The 16,765-nt window shown below is 51.6% G+C and overlaps 1 protein-coding gene across 2 annotated transcripts in view; it reads left to right on the top strand.

The window, feature by feature from the left end:
- ASAP2 (ArfGAP with SH3 domain, ankyrin repeat and PH domain 2) overlaps positions 1-16,765 on the top strand; it is a 1,186,778-nt gene that overhangs the window by 769,543 nt on the left and 400,470 nt on the right. The window lies entirely within an intron of this gene.

The raw sequence follows: 16,765 nt of genomic DNA, 5'->3' as shown, positions 1-16,765 counted from the left end.
CTCCCATTCTGTATGGGACACGGTCGCGCTGGTGCTGCCACAGTGCCCGGAGGAGGCCCGGGCCGTGCTCTCCTGAGGGGAGAGACACAGCGAAGTTCACCATACAATGTGGACTGGACACCGCCGACTCGCTGGGCAGGACGAGTTCAATGTCAGTAGCCCTGAGACGCTACGCCTGGCTGAGGTCCACTGGCTTTTCGGGTGATGTCCAATCTACAGTTTTGGACATGCCATTGTTTGTTTAGCGACATAGCAGTCAACACACAAGAGCGCTTTAAGGACTCCAAGGCTACGGCCAGGTCCTTGGGCTTTGCTTCTACCTCTTGCCCCCTGCAGTCACCGCCACTGATTGCCAGTAGGCGGCAGGATTTGCCATCACCTACCCCACTGGGTCAGTATATGTCGGACAGGGAGGTAGTGCAGATAGTCGAAAGGGGCTAGTCCCTCCCCTTTGACACTACCCATCCATCCATGCCACCTCTGTTCCATTGCATATCAGAGGATCACTTGGCCCTTCTCTGCCAGGAAGTTACGGTTCTCTTGGCCAAGGAAACCATTGAGTGAGTTCCTGCCCCCGAAGTAGGTTGTGGTTGTTATTCCCACTACTTTCTGGTGCCCAAGAAGGACACAGGCCTGCGTCCTATATTGAATCTCAAGAGCTTCAAACGTTTCCTCCGGAAGGAGAAGTTCAAAATGTTGACATTGGCTGAGGTCCTGTCTGCCCTAGACCCTAGAGACTGGATGGTAGCGTTGGACTTGCAAGATACTTATTTTTTCACATTCCTGTCCTGCCGGCCCACAGGTGTTACCTACAGTTCACGGTAGGCTACAAGCACTTTTAGTTTACTGTGCTCCCCTTTGGCTTTACCAGCACCCCTCTGTATTTACGAAAGTGATGGCGGTGGTCGCAGTTCATCTGCGCAGATCAGGGGTTCCAGTCTTTCCCTATCTCGATGACTGGCTGTTGAAGGCGGGCTCGCCTCACACTGTTGAAGTCAGGCTCGCCCCAGGCTGTTGTCTCCCACCTCCAGACTACAGCCGACCTCCTGCATTCACTGGGGTTCACCATCAACGTGCCAAAGTCACACCTGATTCCCTCTCAGAAGCTCCTTTTCATCAGAGCGGTTCTGGACAGAGCGCAGTTTCGGGCTTGTGGTACTGCAACAAACAGGGCAAGGTGGGGTTGTGACCCTATGTTCATGAGGCTCTTTGCCTTTGGACATGGCATGGAACATCAGTGCATGTCCCTGGTAGTTCAACACCTGGCAGTTTCTCTGAATGCCAGGGCGTACAAACTCAGCCGCCAGTGCATTATGGATTATGAAGGGCGTCTTCACTCGAAGGTGGTGCAAGGTCTCTTTCAGCAGTGGGGAGAACCTTGGTTAGATCTATTCGCCACTGAATACTGAAACAAACAGGGCGAGGTGGGGTTATGGACCCTATGTCAAGAGGCTCTTTGCCTTTGGATGTGGCTGGAACATAAGTGCATGTCCCTGGTGGTTCAACACCTGGCAGGTTCTCTGAACGCCAGGGCGGACAAACTAAGCTGCCGGTCCATGATGGATCACGAAGGGCGTCTTCACTCAGAGGTGGTGCAAGGTCTCTTTCAGCAGTCTGGAGAACCTTGGTTGGATCAGTTCGTCACCGAAGAGAACGCGGAATGTCAGCAGTTGTGTGCGTTGGAATTTCTAAGGCGGCACCCGCTAGGCGACACTTTTCGCCGCAAGTGGAGTGCCGTACTTCTATACGCATTTCCGCCTATACCACTTCTGCCCAGAATGCTGAAGATGATCAGGCGCGACCAGACCCAAGTCATCCTTGTGGCTCCGGATTGGGCACGAAGAGTTTGGTACCCCGAGCTCCTGCACATGGCCATCGATTCTCCAATCAGACTGCCTCAACAGGGGACAGTCCTCCACCTCCTTGCGTGGAGGTTGGGCAGCGACAGTTGACAGCTTTCGACCTTCCTCCCGAAGACTGTCACGTTAACTTGGCAGCCAGGCGTCCCTCCACCAAAACAGTATACGCCTGTAGATGAAACACATTTGTGGCATGGTGGGCAGCAAAGGCTGTGGATCCCCTTTCTGCCCCTCTTTCAAAGTTTCTTCTTTTTCATTCTTTCCTTGGTCCAGCAGGGCTCTGCTCTGGGCACTCTCTAAAGCTATTTTTCGGCCATTTTGGCCTTTCTTCGCCTTCCAGGTGAACATTCTCTTTATAAGACCCCTATTGTAAATAGTTTCCTTAAGGGCATTACTCACTTGTTTCTATTCCTTTCGTAATGCCCCAGTGAAACTTGAGCTTGGTTCTGACCTACCTTATGCGCACTCCTTGCGAGCCCCTACAAAACTGCCCTCTCAGACTTTTGACACTCAAAACTGCCTTTTTGGTTGCCATCACTTCTGCTCGCAGGGTGAGTGAGCTTCAGGCTCTTTCTTCCAAACCTCCTTTCTTGGCTGTTCATCCGGATATATATATATATATATATTCATATTCATATTCCCAGACCGTCCATGCTCCGACAGGAAGAAAGGGTACGGACTCCACTTTTAGTTTCGGTCATATATATATTCACACATTCCGAGTTGCAGTTTGTGAATTGTCCCAAGTTGTATTATCATTGAATGTAAGTCTCTGTTGCTTGGGTGAGGGGACAGATGCTGCAGACCCTGCATGGATGATGGCCTTGAACTGGGGGAAAAACGTAACTGGATGTCATCAGTGTTGTTGGTTTTTCGCAGCAGTGTGTGAACCGACATATCTGAAAGAGACACGTTAGTGATAGATTCCTTACCTTAGAATATCCCCAGGCGTCAGACTGGATCCGGAAATTTTTGCGTAGCAATACCCCTGCGCGCTGGTAGGCGTCGTCTGCGGCTCCGCGTCCGTCGTCGGCGTCGTGAGCGCCGGGATGACGTCGTCGGAGTATATAGACGGCGCCCATGCGCGCTGACGTCAGTTCTTCTTTTTTCCGCGCCAGCTAGCGCATATCCGGAAGAAGCTCTACCCCCAGTCACTTTTTGACTGAAAACTTTTTTGATCTTTTTGATCCTCTATTTAGTCGATTCTCGACTATCGGTGCCAGGGATGCCCGGGTTCAAGCCTTGCTCGAAGTGCGGCCGACTCATGTCGGTCACGGACCCCCATCGCCGGTGCCTGAAGTGCTTAGGCCTCGACCACGACGATCGAACCTGCTCCGACTGCCGGGCCCTGACGTCGAAGGCTAGGCGGGAGCGGTCCCGCAAGCGTCTCGAGCTGAGGCAGTCGGCCCCGCGCCGCTCCAGGTCCCGGTCCCGGTCCCACGGGAGGTCGAGGGACAGGTCGCGAGGTCGGAGTCATCGACGTTCCGGGAGTGGACACCGATCGTCTGGTTCCAAGTCCTCAGGTAAGAGGCATGAGAGGTCGGAGCGACACCATCGATCCTCCGACCCGCCCCGTCGCTCGCACGATGCGACCGGGGACTCGGGCGACACCGCCCACGCGGCTCCGCGGGAGTCGCAAGCGTCGCCGCCTGCCCCACACCTTCGGGTCCCTGGGCACGGCGCGTCGCAGGAGGAGGTCGAGAGGTACCTCATGGCCATGAGGGCCCTCCCTCCTCAGTCGGTTCCCGTGGCGCCTTCGGGCCGATCGGCTCCGTCTGGAGGTCCTTCCGGGTCGGGCGCTTCGGCCCCGACGACGTCGGGCGCTTCGGGCCCGGCGCCGCTGGCGACTTCGGTCCCGGCGCCGCGCGACCTCGCTGGATCCGGCTCCGGATCCGGGACCTCGCCGGTCGACCTTACGACCTCGCCGGCGCCGTCCCTTCAGGTGTCGTCCCCGGCAGCCGATGTGGTTGCCGACCCCAATGCTTCCTACGGTCCTACTCAGGAGTCGGAGGGGCGCCGCTGGGCGCCGATTCCGTCGGCCTTCGGAGAGTTCTATCTCCACGAGGAGGCCCTGGCTGTTAATCCTGGTCTCCAGGAGCCAGGTGACGAGGAGCAATGGGAGGGGTCCGAGGACCCTCTGGCACGTGATTGCCAGTCGAATCAGGACTGGACATATGAGCTTGGGGAGGCCAGTGGTATTGACACCTCGCCAGACACTGGATTTACGTCGCCCCCGACTGTGGCTTCGGAGGCGGGTTCTGCTTACAGTGTAGTGTTGACGAAGGCAGCTAAGGCCTTAAACCTTCAGCTCCCCGTCGCGGCCGTGAGGACTAATCTCCTCACTGAGGTCCTCAAACAGCAGTCCGGCTCCGCGGAGCCCCTCCTGCCGTTCAACGAGGCCTTGTGTGACGTTCTTCTGGGCACTTGGTCCAAGCCCGCCACAGGCCCCCCTGTGGACAGGAACGTGGCCAGACGCTACCGCCCGGCACCGGGCGACCCTTGCTTTTTGTCCACCCACCCCACCCCCGAGAGTCTGGTCATCCAGGCCTCCAACTCCCAGACCGCATTCCCGTCGGCCCCGCCCGACAGGGAATCCAAGAGATATGAGCAGTTCGGGAAGAAGGTCTTCTCGTCTGTGAGCCTAGGGCTACGGTCAGTGAACACCAACTGTCTCTTGGGCCGCTACACCCACACTCTGTGGGACACGGTTGCGGAGGTGCTGCCACAATGCCCTGAGGAGGTCAGGGCTAAACTCAGCCAAACCCTTGCGGACGGCCGAGATGCGGCACGTTTTTCTATCCGGTGTGGGCTGGATACCACGGACTCACTGGGCAGGGCGATGGCAACGACGGTGGCGGTTTGACGCCACGCCTGGTTGAGGTCCGCCAACTTCTCGGCCGATGTCCAGGCCACCCTCCTGGACATGCCGTTTGATGGCCGTCGCCTTTTCGGCGACAAGGCAGACCATGCGCTGGAACGTTTCAAGGACTCCAGGGCCACGGCCAAGTCCTTGGGCCTTACGGCCCCACGCCAGCAATCGGGTGCCTTTCGCTCCTTTCGTGGCCACGGAAGGGGCGCCCCACCACGGACCGCCAGCCACACGCCGCAAAATATCCAGCAGCGCGGTGGCGGACGTGGGAACCGCCGCGGCGGTGGTCGGGGTCAGCGGCGAGGCCAGTCCACACCTCCCTCAGCAGCCCCTGCCTCAAAACCTTCCTAGTCCGAGTTTTCAGGCCCATGTGACGCCTGTGGGAGGCAGGGTTCGCCATCACCTCTCCCACTGGCATACAGTCACTTCGGACAGGTGGGTGCTGCAAATTGTCCGAAGGGGTTTCTCCCTCCCCTTCGAGTCTTCCCCTCCATCCATGCCACCTCAATACCACCGTGTGTCGGGGGATCACTTGCAACTTCTGCAAGAGGAAGTTTCGGCCCTCTTGGCCAAGAGGGCCATCGAGCGCGTTCCTGGGCCAGAAGTAGGACGTGGCTGTTACTCCCACTACTTTCTGGTACCCAAGAAGGGCAAAGGGGGCCTACGCCCTATTTTGGATCTGCGGAACGTCAACGGCTTCCTCCGGACGGAGAAGTTCAAGATGCTCACTTTGGCTCAGGTCCTGGCTGCCCTGGACCCAGGAGACTGGATGGTAGCGTTGGACTTGCAGGACGCCTATTTCCACATCCCCGTCCTGCCGGCCCACCGGCGTTACCTGCGGTTCACGGTAGGCCTAGAGCACTTTCAGTTTACCGTGCTCCCCTTCGGCCTTACCAGCGCCCCACGGGTGTTCACGAAGGTGATGGCGGTGGTCGCAGCCCATCTGCGCAGGCAAGGGGTGTCAGTCTTCCCCTACCTCGACGACTGGTTGTTGAAGGCGGGCTCGCCCCAGACAGTCGTCACCCACCTCCAGACTACGGCCGACCTCCTGCACTTGCTGGGGTTCTCCATCAATGTGCCGAAGTCACACCTGTGTCCCTCTCAGAAGCTCCTTTTCATCGGAGCGGTTCTCGACTCGGCGCAGTTTCGGGTTTACCCACCCGAGCAGCGGGTTCGGGATATTCAGGCTCTGATTCCTGTCTTCAGACCGTTATCCCGGGTCTCGGTCAGGTTGACGCTGCGGCTTCTGGGACTGATGGCCTCCTGCATCCTTCTGGTGCGTCACGCCAGGTGGCGGATGCGGGCTCTGCAGTGGGACCTGAAGTTTCAGTGGGCCCAGCATCAGGGCAACCTGTCCGATCATGTCCTGATCTCGGAGGGCACTGCGAAGCAACTGCAGTGGTGGCTCACGGACCGTGACTGGGTCAGTGGCAGACCCCTCTCTCTACCCCAGCCGGAGCACGTAGTTGTGACGGACGCGTCCTTCCAGGGCTGGGGAGGCCACATGGGAGAGGCGGAGATCAGAGGCCTCTGGTCTCCGGCGGAGTCCCGGCTCCACATCAACCTTCTGGAGCTGCGGGCGATTCGTCTTGCACTGAAGGCATTCCTCCCCTCTGTCAGGGGGAGTGTGGTGCAAGTGTTCACCGACAACACCACCGCCATGTGGTACTGCATCAAACAGGGCGGTGTGGGGTCGTGGACCCTTTGCCAGGAGGCTCTGCGCCTCTGGCAGTGGCTGGAACATCAGGGCGTGACCCTGGTGGTTCAACACCTGGCAGGCTCTCTGAATGCCAGGGCGGACGAACTCAGCCGCCGGTGCATGATGGATCACGAATGGCGTCTGAACTCGGACGTGGCCCAAGGTCTCTTTCGACAGTGGGGAGAGCCTTGGTTAGATCTATTCGCCACAGAAGAGAACGCGCAATGTCAGCAGTTCTGCGCGTTGGAGTTTCCAAGGCGGCACTCGCTCGGAGACGCTTTTCGTCGCGAGTGGAGCTGCGGTCTGTTGTACGCCTTTCCGCCTATACCACTTCTGCCCAGAGTGCTGAAGAAGATCAGGCGCGACTGGGCCCAGGTCGTCCTTGTGGCTCCGGACTGGGCACGAAGATACTGGTATCCCGAGCTACTCAGCATGTCAGTCGATCCCCTGATTCGTCTGCCTCTTCGGGAGGACCTTCTGTCGCAGCAGCAGGGGACGGTCCTGCACCCGAACCTGTCCAGTCTCCACCTACAAGCTTGGAGATTGAGCGGCGGCAGTTGAGGCCATTTGACTTGCCTCCCGAGGTCTGTGACATCATTCTGGCAGCCAGGCGTCCCTCCACGAAGTCGGTATACGCCTGCCGGTGGAATAGATTTGTGGCATGGTGCGCAGCAAAGGCTGTGGATCCCCTCTCTGCACCCCTTTCGGAAGTGCTGCTCTTTCTTCTTTCCCTTGCCCAGCAGGGCTCTGCTCTGGGCACTCTTAAAGGGTACCTTTCTGCTCTTTCAGCCTTCTTGAGGCTACCAGATCAGCCTTCTTTATTCAAGTCCCCTATTGTGAGTAGATTTCTGAAGGGCATCACGCACATGTTCCCTCCTGTTCCCTTCGTGATGCCCCAGTGGGACTTGAATCTTGTTCTCACCTATCTGATGTGTGCTCCCTTTGAGCCACTTCATAACTGCCCTCTTCGTCTCCTTACTCTAAAGACGGCCTTCCTGGTTGCCATCACCTCTGCCAGGAGGGTGAGTGAGCTCCAGGCTCTTTCTTCTTCTCCACCTTTCCTGTCTGTTCATCCTGATAAGGTGTTGTTGCGTACGCGCCCTTCCTTTCTGCCCAAGGTTGTCACGGCGGAGGAGAGGCTCCACCGTCTGGATCCAAAACGTGCGCTCTCCTACTACCTAGACCGCACTCGCCAATTCCGGGTGGATGACCAGCTCTTCGTTGGTTACGTGGGCGCGAAGAAGGGAAAGGCTGTACACAAGAGGACCATCTCCAGGTGGATCATCTTGTGCATCCAAGCATGCTACTCCATGGCGAGGAAGGAGCCCCCGGCTGGATTGCGGGCTCACTCCACTCGGGCCACGGCAACGACAACTGCCCTGGGCCGCGGTGTCCCCCTGCAGGACATCTGTCAGGCAGCCACGTGGGCCTCGCTGCACACGTTCGCAAGACACTACTGCCTGGACAGTCAAGTCCGGAGGGATGGCTTCTTTGGCCGTTCCGTCCTCCAGGACTTTCTGGTGTGATATTGGTACGCAGACCCACCTCCGGGGTTGGTATTGCTGGGGTATCTATTCTAAGGTAAGGAATCTATCACTAACGTGTCTCTTTCAGATGCACAAGTTACTACTTGTGTAACGATATATCTGTAAGAGACATTAGTTAGTGATAGATTCCTTACCGCCCTCCCATCCTCCCCGTTCTGCGAACCGATATTTAGGGTTAAGGTCATCCCCTTTCAGGGCCCTAGTTTCATGGCACCAGTGTTAGTTCTATCATGGCTCTGCGTATCTGGCGCGGAAAAGCTGTGTTATCAGAACTGACGTCAGCGCGCATGGGCGCCGTCTATATACTCCGACGACGTCATCCCGGCGCTCACGACGACGGACGCGGAGCCGCAGACGACGCCTACCAGCGCGCAGGGGTATTGCTACGCAAAAATTTCCGGATCCAGTCTGACGCCTGGGGATATTCTAAGGTAAGGAATCTATCACTAACTAATGTCTCTTACAGATATATCGTTACACAAGTAGTAACTTGTGCGTCTCTGATACTCTTTACTCTTTTGTTTGAGAACTTTGATCTAGTGAACTGAAGAGTACCACTGTTCATAATTCTCCAATGTTTACTGATGATCTTACTTATTTGGTTTGATGCCAAGCTGTAGGTGGTGAAACATATTGGTCGCTGTTCTTGTTGCTTTTGAGGCGGTTCCTACTGTTGGGCTTCTCTGTGGTTGTTCTTTGCCCGTTTCATAGCTCCTGAAATTATTTTATAAGGATAGTTTCTAGCTACCCGTTTTTGCTAGTGTCTGCTTTTTTCTGTAGTTGTGAAGGGTAGAACAGTTGTGTCTTAGTTTGAGGCACTGACCAAAAGGTAACTTCTCTTTTAGGTGTCTTGGTCGGTCTCAGTGTTTCCCGTCTGTAATAATGTTTAGGTCAAGGAACACTAGTGCTGTTCTAGAGATGGTATGTATGAATTTTAGGAATGGGTTCTGTTCGTTGAGCCATTTGATGAAATCATGAGCTCTTAGCTCATCTACCTTCCAAATTATCAGGACGTCATCAATGTAAAGTTTCCATATTTTGATTTTGAGAAAAAAAAGGATTGGGGTGCTTAAGGATTTTGTGTTTCTCAATGTGATGTACAAAATGTCCAGATATTCTAGGCGCAAAGGTGCTGCCCATGCTGGTCTCATATTTCTGTAGATATAAGGTTTCTTCATATCTGAAAAAATTGGGAGAGGAGGGCCTATTTGCAGCATTCCATGATGTCGTTTCTGGGGGTCTGGAAATCCCAGTCCACCTCAAATAATGGATTCTCGATGATATTGAGAGTTTCGTTGTGTGGAAGGCTTGTATAGAAGCTCTCGATGTCCAGGTCTATCAATAGTTAGTCAGTGGGAGCAAACGTCATGATACTGATACTTACCTTCGTGTCCTTCAGGTAAGTATCAGTCTTCTGTACAGTCTGTCGGAGGAAGACATCCACGATATTTGTAAGCAGTTCTAGAATATAACCAATCCCTGATACAATGGGACATCCTGGGGATGAGGTCAGGTTTTTATCTATTTTTGGGATAGTGTAAAAATAAGAGATGACTGGAGATTTATTGGTTAGGAAATCATCTTCCTGACGTGAGATCCAGCTATGTGCTACTGCATCATGGTGAGGATATGAATCCTCAGCAATTCTGTTGGGTCCTCTTGTAGTTGTTCATAGTTCGTGGTGTCACTTAGGAGGCGGAAGCATTCTTTATGGCACGCCTCTGTATTTTGTAACACTACTGCTCCTCCTTTGTCAGCTAGTTTTATCACAATATTTTTTATCTGTGGTTAATTCTTTGATAGTTGTGTTATGGAATATATTTATTGTGCCCGGATTGATCTCACCAGTGTCCTTCAGAACAGCTTTTTAAAATGCCAAGATTTCTACTTGAACGACTGACGTGGGGAGGGAGGGAGGAAGGGGGGTGGGGGGTGAAAGTTGAGTTTGGTTTCAAACCTGAAACTCCTTGTCTGTCCGTGTCAATTGGTCTCTCCATGAAAAAAGCTCGCAGTTTTCGTTTTCTGATGAACTTTTTTATTTCACAAATTAGTCCAAATTGGCCATGGGGACAAAACCAAAATCTTTTTCCAGGCCTGGTAATTGAGGTAAGGTGAGAACTCATGCTGTGAAATGCACTATTAGACAGGCCGGTTGCTCAGTCAAGGTTGGATGTTGTTGGTCATGCTCCGAGTTGATACTCCGATTTGTTCCTGTTCTTAGGCCCACTGGACTTGGATCCTCTGCCTTGTCCTACCTCTCTGACTTCCTTGGCGTGATCCTAAAAGGGCCTGATAATTGTTGACAGGACCAGAGAAGCCATAGAGAGTGTTACAATCTTGGAAGCAGCGACCTCCAGTTGGTTTTCAACAATGACACCTCTGCATCATCTGTGTCTAGCTTCCAATCTACTATGAATTTCATTAGTGATTGGATGAACACTAACCAACTTAAGCTAAATCCAGACAAAACGGAGCTGATTCTGACGAGTGGTTTGGCCAACCCCTGGAATTCCAACTTTTGGCCTCCACCATTTGGGAGTTCCCCTCTCCCAGTCAGCTCGGTAAAATGTCTGGGAATCGTCATCAGTTGTGACCTAACCATGAAGGCTCAGATCAGTTCAGTGGTCTCTGCATGCTTTTTCCATCTCCGAAGAATTCGGAAAATTAGTAGATTCCTTTCCACCGCAGCCTTGACCCAAGTGGTTCTAATCATTTCTCGTATTGACTATGCGAACTCCCTATATACTGGCATACCGGCCTATCAGTTACATCGGATGCAACTGGTTCAGAATCAGGCAGCTAGGCTTATTTTTGGTCAGCCCAAGCCCAGACATGTGAGCCCTCTGTAAAAGCCTTCACTGGCTCCCTTTACTTCTTCGCTGCCTGTTTAAATTGGGTTGTACCATCTATAAAGCCCTCGCTGGACGCGCGCCCGCCTTCGTCGCTTCCAAAACAGAGGTACACTTCAGCCTGTGACCTTCGTTCTTCAAATAAAAATCTGCTGGTTCCCCCCAGTTTCAAACGAAAGAAACATGGAGGTCTCAGATATACGACCCTGGCCCCTCGGTTCTGGAATACCCTCTCCTCCAATTTGCGCACTGCCGTCTCCTACACTGAGTTTAGAAAGTTACTTAAGACCTGGCTATTTATCCAAGTGTACAACTGAAGATCGTTCACTCTTGTACAACTGCCATCCTCTCTCAGCGCCAAGAAACCGCCTGGTGAACGTGCGCTCTACAAATTACATTTAACATAACATACCATAACAATTGGGTTTAACTCCATTTACTTCTTTGGGCCAGAGAAGGGTATAGCCCTCATCCTATTTAAGATCTTTGCCCTCTCAATGCCTTCCTGTGAAAGGACAAATTTAAGATGCTTACCACTCCAGTTCCTGTCTGACCTAGAACCCCGAGACTGGATGGTGGCATTGAACCCGCAGAATGCTTATTTCCATAGTCTCGTCCTGCAGTCCCATATGCTCAACCAGCTGTTCACAGTGGGCCACAAACATGTTCAGTTCGCTGTTCTCCCTTCTGGCCTCACCAGTGCCCCTCAGGTGCTTACAGAAGTAATAGAGGTGGTTGCAATACACCTTCAGTGGCCAAGGTTATCATTTGTCTCCTACCTCTATGACTGGCTGCAGAAGGTGGGGTCATCAACCACATCCAGATGATGGCAAACCTCCTAACATCATTTGGGTTCACTATCAACATTCAGAATTCACATTTGACTCTTTCGCAGATTCTATTCTGGATACAATACAGTTTTGTGCCTTTCCCCTGGAGCGGAGAGTGCATAACATTCAGGCTTTGATCCCAGTGTTTCATCCTCGGTCCTGGATCTCCGTGCAGATAACCCTGAGGCTCATGGGATTGTTGGGTTCCTGCATCCTGCTAGCTGAACATTCCAAGTGGCACATGCAGGGTCTGCAGTGGGACCACAAATCCCAGTGGGCACAGCATCAAAGGAAATTGTTGGATTGTATCCAGATTTCAAAGGAGACTGCCAAAGACCTGCACTGTTAGCTACTGATCTGCAATTGGGTCAGTGGTAGGCTCCTCTCCTTTCTCCACCCAGAGTGTGTGGTGTTCAGGGTTGCATCAAATCTGGGCGGGGGAGGCAGTATGTAAGAAGTGGAGGTTGGAGGTCTCTGGTCTCCAGCAGAGGCTCAACCCCACATAAATGTGTTGGAGTTGAGGGTGATTTGCTGGGCATTGGAGGCCTTCCTGCTCCCCATCCAAGGACAGCGGCTGCAGGTGTTCACAGACAACACCACGCTGTGTGGTACTGCAATGAGCAGGGCGGGTTGTTGTCTTGATCCCTGTATCAAGAGGCTTAGTGCCATTGGAAGTGGCTGGGCAGCCAAGGAATTTCTTTAGCTGTAAACCACCTTGTGGAATCTCCAAATGCCAGTGCGGACTAACCCAACTGCAGACGCTTAGCGGCTCACAAATGACAATTGCACCCAGAGTTGGCACAGGGCATCTTCCGTCAGTGGAGGAAACTCTGACTCTATCTTTTCTTCACTGCTAAGACTGCAAAATGTTAGCACTTCCGCATGTTGGAGTTTCCCAGGCAACGCTCTCTGTCCGAAATCGAGCTCAGGACTTCTATATGTCTTCTCGCCGCTGCCTGTGCTGCCTACAATTCTGAAGAAGATCAGGAATGAACAAGACCTAGTCATGGTTAGTGGCACCAGATTGGGAACACCTGGGAATGAGCATCGTTCCTGCGATCATTCTGCCATTTCAGTGAGATCTTCTGTTGAAGAAGCAGGGCTGGGTACTGCACCCAGACCTGCACAGTTTGCATTTTCATGCTTAGAGATAGTTGGGCGATAGTTGACCTCCTTCAGCTTTCCTTCTGAGGTTGTTGATGTCATATTAGCAGTGAGGCATTCTTCCAAAACATCCTTGCATGCCAGTCGTTGGGGTGAAATTGTGACTTAGTATTACACCTGACAAAATGACCCACTAGAAGGAAAACTGTGTGCTAATATGTTGCTTAATTTCTCCCTGGCCCTTCAAGGACATGCTTTAGGCACTGTTAGGCTAGTTATCAGCGATTTCCTCTTCTTTATTGTTGTTAGAGCAGCTTTTTTATTTAAATTACCTTTTCTGATCAGATTTTTTAAAGGTTTCAGCGTTTCTTTTCACCAAACCCTTTGGAATTCCACAGAGGGACTTGAACTTAGTATTCACTTTTTTGATTGTGCATCCTTTTTGAACTGCTGCACAGTTGTCCATAGCGGCTCTTGACATTGCTATAGTCACGTTATTGGGCCTTTATGGCCCCTTGCCACCCTCAATCTGCCTTTTTCTCTTTTTGTGGCACAGAAGGGGTTACCAGTCCCATCTATATCCTCCCAGCCACCGCTGCTCTCAAGCTTCCCAGCCTCTGTGTGGCTGAGGATGCGGTTCCCAGAGGCCCCATCAGTCGGGCAACCAAGGGTCTGTCCACCACCCCTTGGTATCCTCCAAACCCTTATAGTCTGCCCTCTTACCGTCATGGGCACCCAGTGGGAGGCAGGATACACCATCACCTGCCCCCGCTGGAAGTCTATAATATCAGTCTGATGGGTTCTCCCTCCACTTAGATACTACCCTGCCACCTACTTGCGACAGTCTGACGGAGGACCATCTTTCCTTGCTTCACTTTAAAGTGGTGATTCTCTTGGCCATCAAGAGGATGCCAACACCAGAAATAGGTTATACTTACTTTTCCAGCTACTTCTTGGTGTCCAAGAAAGATGGAGGCCTTTGCCCTATTCTAGACTTGTTTCCTCTCAATTTGTTCCTCAAAAAGAAAAGGTTCAAAATGCTCCAGCTTGCTCAAGATCTCTCTGGTCTACACCCGGGGGATTGGATGGTAGCGTTGGACTTGCAGGACGCATATTTCCATATTCCCCTGCCTGCCCCTGCGGTTCATGTTGGGCCACGAGCACTTTCAGTTCATTGTGCTCTCTTTTTGCCATACCAGCGCCCCTCTTGTGTTTACCAAGGTGCAGACGGTGGTTGTAGCTCATCTGCAGAGTCTTCCCCTATCTCTTCGAATGGCGGTTGAAGGCGGGCTCACCCCAGACTGTTTTCTCTCAACTCCAAACTACGGTGGAACTCCTGCATTTGCTGAGGTTCACTATCGAGATGCTGACGTCACACCTTTTTTTTTGTTTAAATAGAGTTTTATATATTGCAAACTAGACCCGAGAAATCGGGTATCAGAGCGCTTTACATGAGCACCAGTTTCTTTACAGATGGACACATTCATTTTTGTTAGGCACGGGGAGATTGTGATTTGCCCAGAATCACAGGATGTTGAGCGTTGTTGCAGAGACTCGAACCCGGTTCCCCAGCTTCGAGGTCGACTGATCTAGCCCTAAGGCTACATCTTTGTGACCTCTTCATCAGAGCTATTATGGACCCGGTGCAATTTCGGTCTTTTCCTCCCTCGTAGCGCTCAAGGCTATCTACGCTACCAGCACCTCTGCACTTGGTCTCACCAGGGAAGGTAAACCCGAACTGCTGGTTCTTTCTTAGAGCTTGGCCCCTGAGCACCATAAGTCCCTGAAGGTTTCCTCCAAAACTGTTTGCAAGTGTACCTTTGCTGTGTATGTTTCTCCCATGGGCTAACAGTACCGTGTTCGATGTTCATACCTCAAAACCGTTATTTGACTGTACTTTTCTAATACTGCCAAAATATAGAACTACAAAAGTTCTTATCTGATTCAGATTATATTGGTGTCTAAAATTATTTAACAATCTGTGTTCTTTTTCTAAATTGGTCTCAAATTTCTTTTTGAGTGTGTCACATTTATTGACTCTGTTGGTACAGCAAATGCTCAACACTCCTGATAAGCCTAAATTGCTCGCCCACACTACCAATAGAAGAGCGACTGAGATTATTAAACTAAGCCCCTGCCAACCAAAAAGGGTCGTCTGGACTATTTGCATGGTGTGCCCCTATATTTGGTGCACACATAAATAGCAAGATTCCTACAATGACTCGTACAGGTGTTCTCAGAAAAAACCACCTGCGTGTGGCACTGCAACAAACAGGGCGGGTTGGGCTCATGGACCTTTTGTCAATAGGCCCTGCATCTCTTGGACATGGCTGGAATGTCAGGGCAATTTCCTAGATGGTTCAACACCTGGCAGGCTCATTGACCGCCATGACAGACAAACTCAGCCAACGATGCCTAGCGGTAGACAAGTGGCATCTCCGTTTGGAGGTGGTGCAATGTCTCTTTCAGCAGTGAGTATAACTTCGGTTGGATCTGTTCGCCACCGCCAAAAACGTGCAATGTCAGCAGTTCTGCACGCTGGAGTTTCCAAATCAAATTACGTCTTGAATGAAGCTCAGGCCTCCTGTACGTCTTTCCGCCCATACCACTCTAGCCCAGAGCTCTCAAGAAGATCAGGAATGCCTGACATCATGTCTCAGTGGAACCATAATCTAGTGCTTACTTTCCTGACATGCGCTTCCTTTGAGCCCTTGCACAAATTTGCTCTCAAGCTCATTACCATCAAGACTGCCTTCCTGGTTGCAATAACATCTGCCTGGAGGATCAGTGAGCTTCAGGCTATGTCATCCAAGCCTCCATATTTAAACATCTACCCAGACAGACTGGGTCTACAAACTAGGGTTTCCTTTCTGCAAAAGGTCATTGCTCCCATTCATGTAGGCCAGACCATCACCTTGCCTACATTTTACGCTCCGCCACATCTCTCTAAAGAAAAGGAGTGACTTTATCGACTGGACCCAAAAAGAGAATTGTCGTTCTACCCTAACCTCACAAGAGAGTTTTGGGTTGACAACCAACTGTTCATAGGGTATGTCGGAGCGAGGAAGGGAAAATTTCCAGATCTATTCTGACGCCTGGGGATAATTCCAATGTAAGGAATCTTCAGCTAGATAGTCTGGACCAGATAAGGAGTCACCAAAGGTAAGTAGTTTGTTCTTCAAGTCTCTCATTTGTCATTTCATGATTAGACTGCTTATGAATGTTCAACTGTCCCATGCTACTATCTTATAGTCCCCCTTCAATTGAGTGTTCTATCAGACTGAAAAGAAGCCACCATCTTGTAATGTTACTAGGTACCACAAATCAATAGTGTATAATACATCTGCCGTTAGGATTAACATCTTTTCTGAGTATTACCTGACTGTAGGAGAGTAGGGTCTGCAATCCTATGGTCACCCCAGATTTCTTGCTTTTTGTTTCACTGGTTTACGACTTTCCCTGGCTGTGGGCCTGCTAATCAGACCCACAGCCTAGCTGTTCTCTCTCTAAATTGACATCCATGTACTTTAGGTGCATTTACCAATTGGTATTGGGTCACTCTTGTAAGCCCTTGTACAGTGTACCATAGGTACCCAGGGCATAAGTGAACCCAAGGCCTACCAGGGGCTGCAGCATGTATTATGCCACCCCTGGCTGGCCAACCAAATCTGACACAACTGGCTGATCAGTCCGCTGGGGCAAGGTGGTGTAATCACCCTTTACATTAGATATAGTATACCTAGATCTAAACCTAAAATGGACACAAATACTCCTATAAGTCACTCCTATGGCAGGCCTTAACAATCCTGGAGGCAGAGTGCTTGGAATTATGTGAGATAGTGCTCTGGCATGAGCTGAGCCTGTCTGCAGCTTTCGGAACCAAGTCCTTTAGCGGTTTCCATGATAACGCTATACCATATACTCTTAAGTGCATTATAATCCTCGCTGTTATTGCTAATTTTGGCATAGCATTATCAAAACATGTCGAGTAAGGTGTCATACGAATTG

This window comes from Lissotriton vulgaris, chromosome 6, assembly GCF_964263255.1.
Source record: "Lissotriton vulgaris chromosome 6, aLisVul1.2, whole genome shotgun sequence".
NCBI classification, from domain to species: Eukaryota; Metazoa; Chordata; class Amphibia; order Caudata; family Salamandridae; genus Lissotriton; species Lissotriton vulgaris.
Note: the sequence above shows the minus strand (reverse complement) of the source record. Positions and strands in the feature narration are given on the sequence as shown.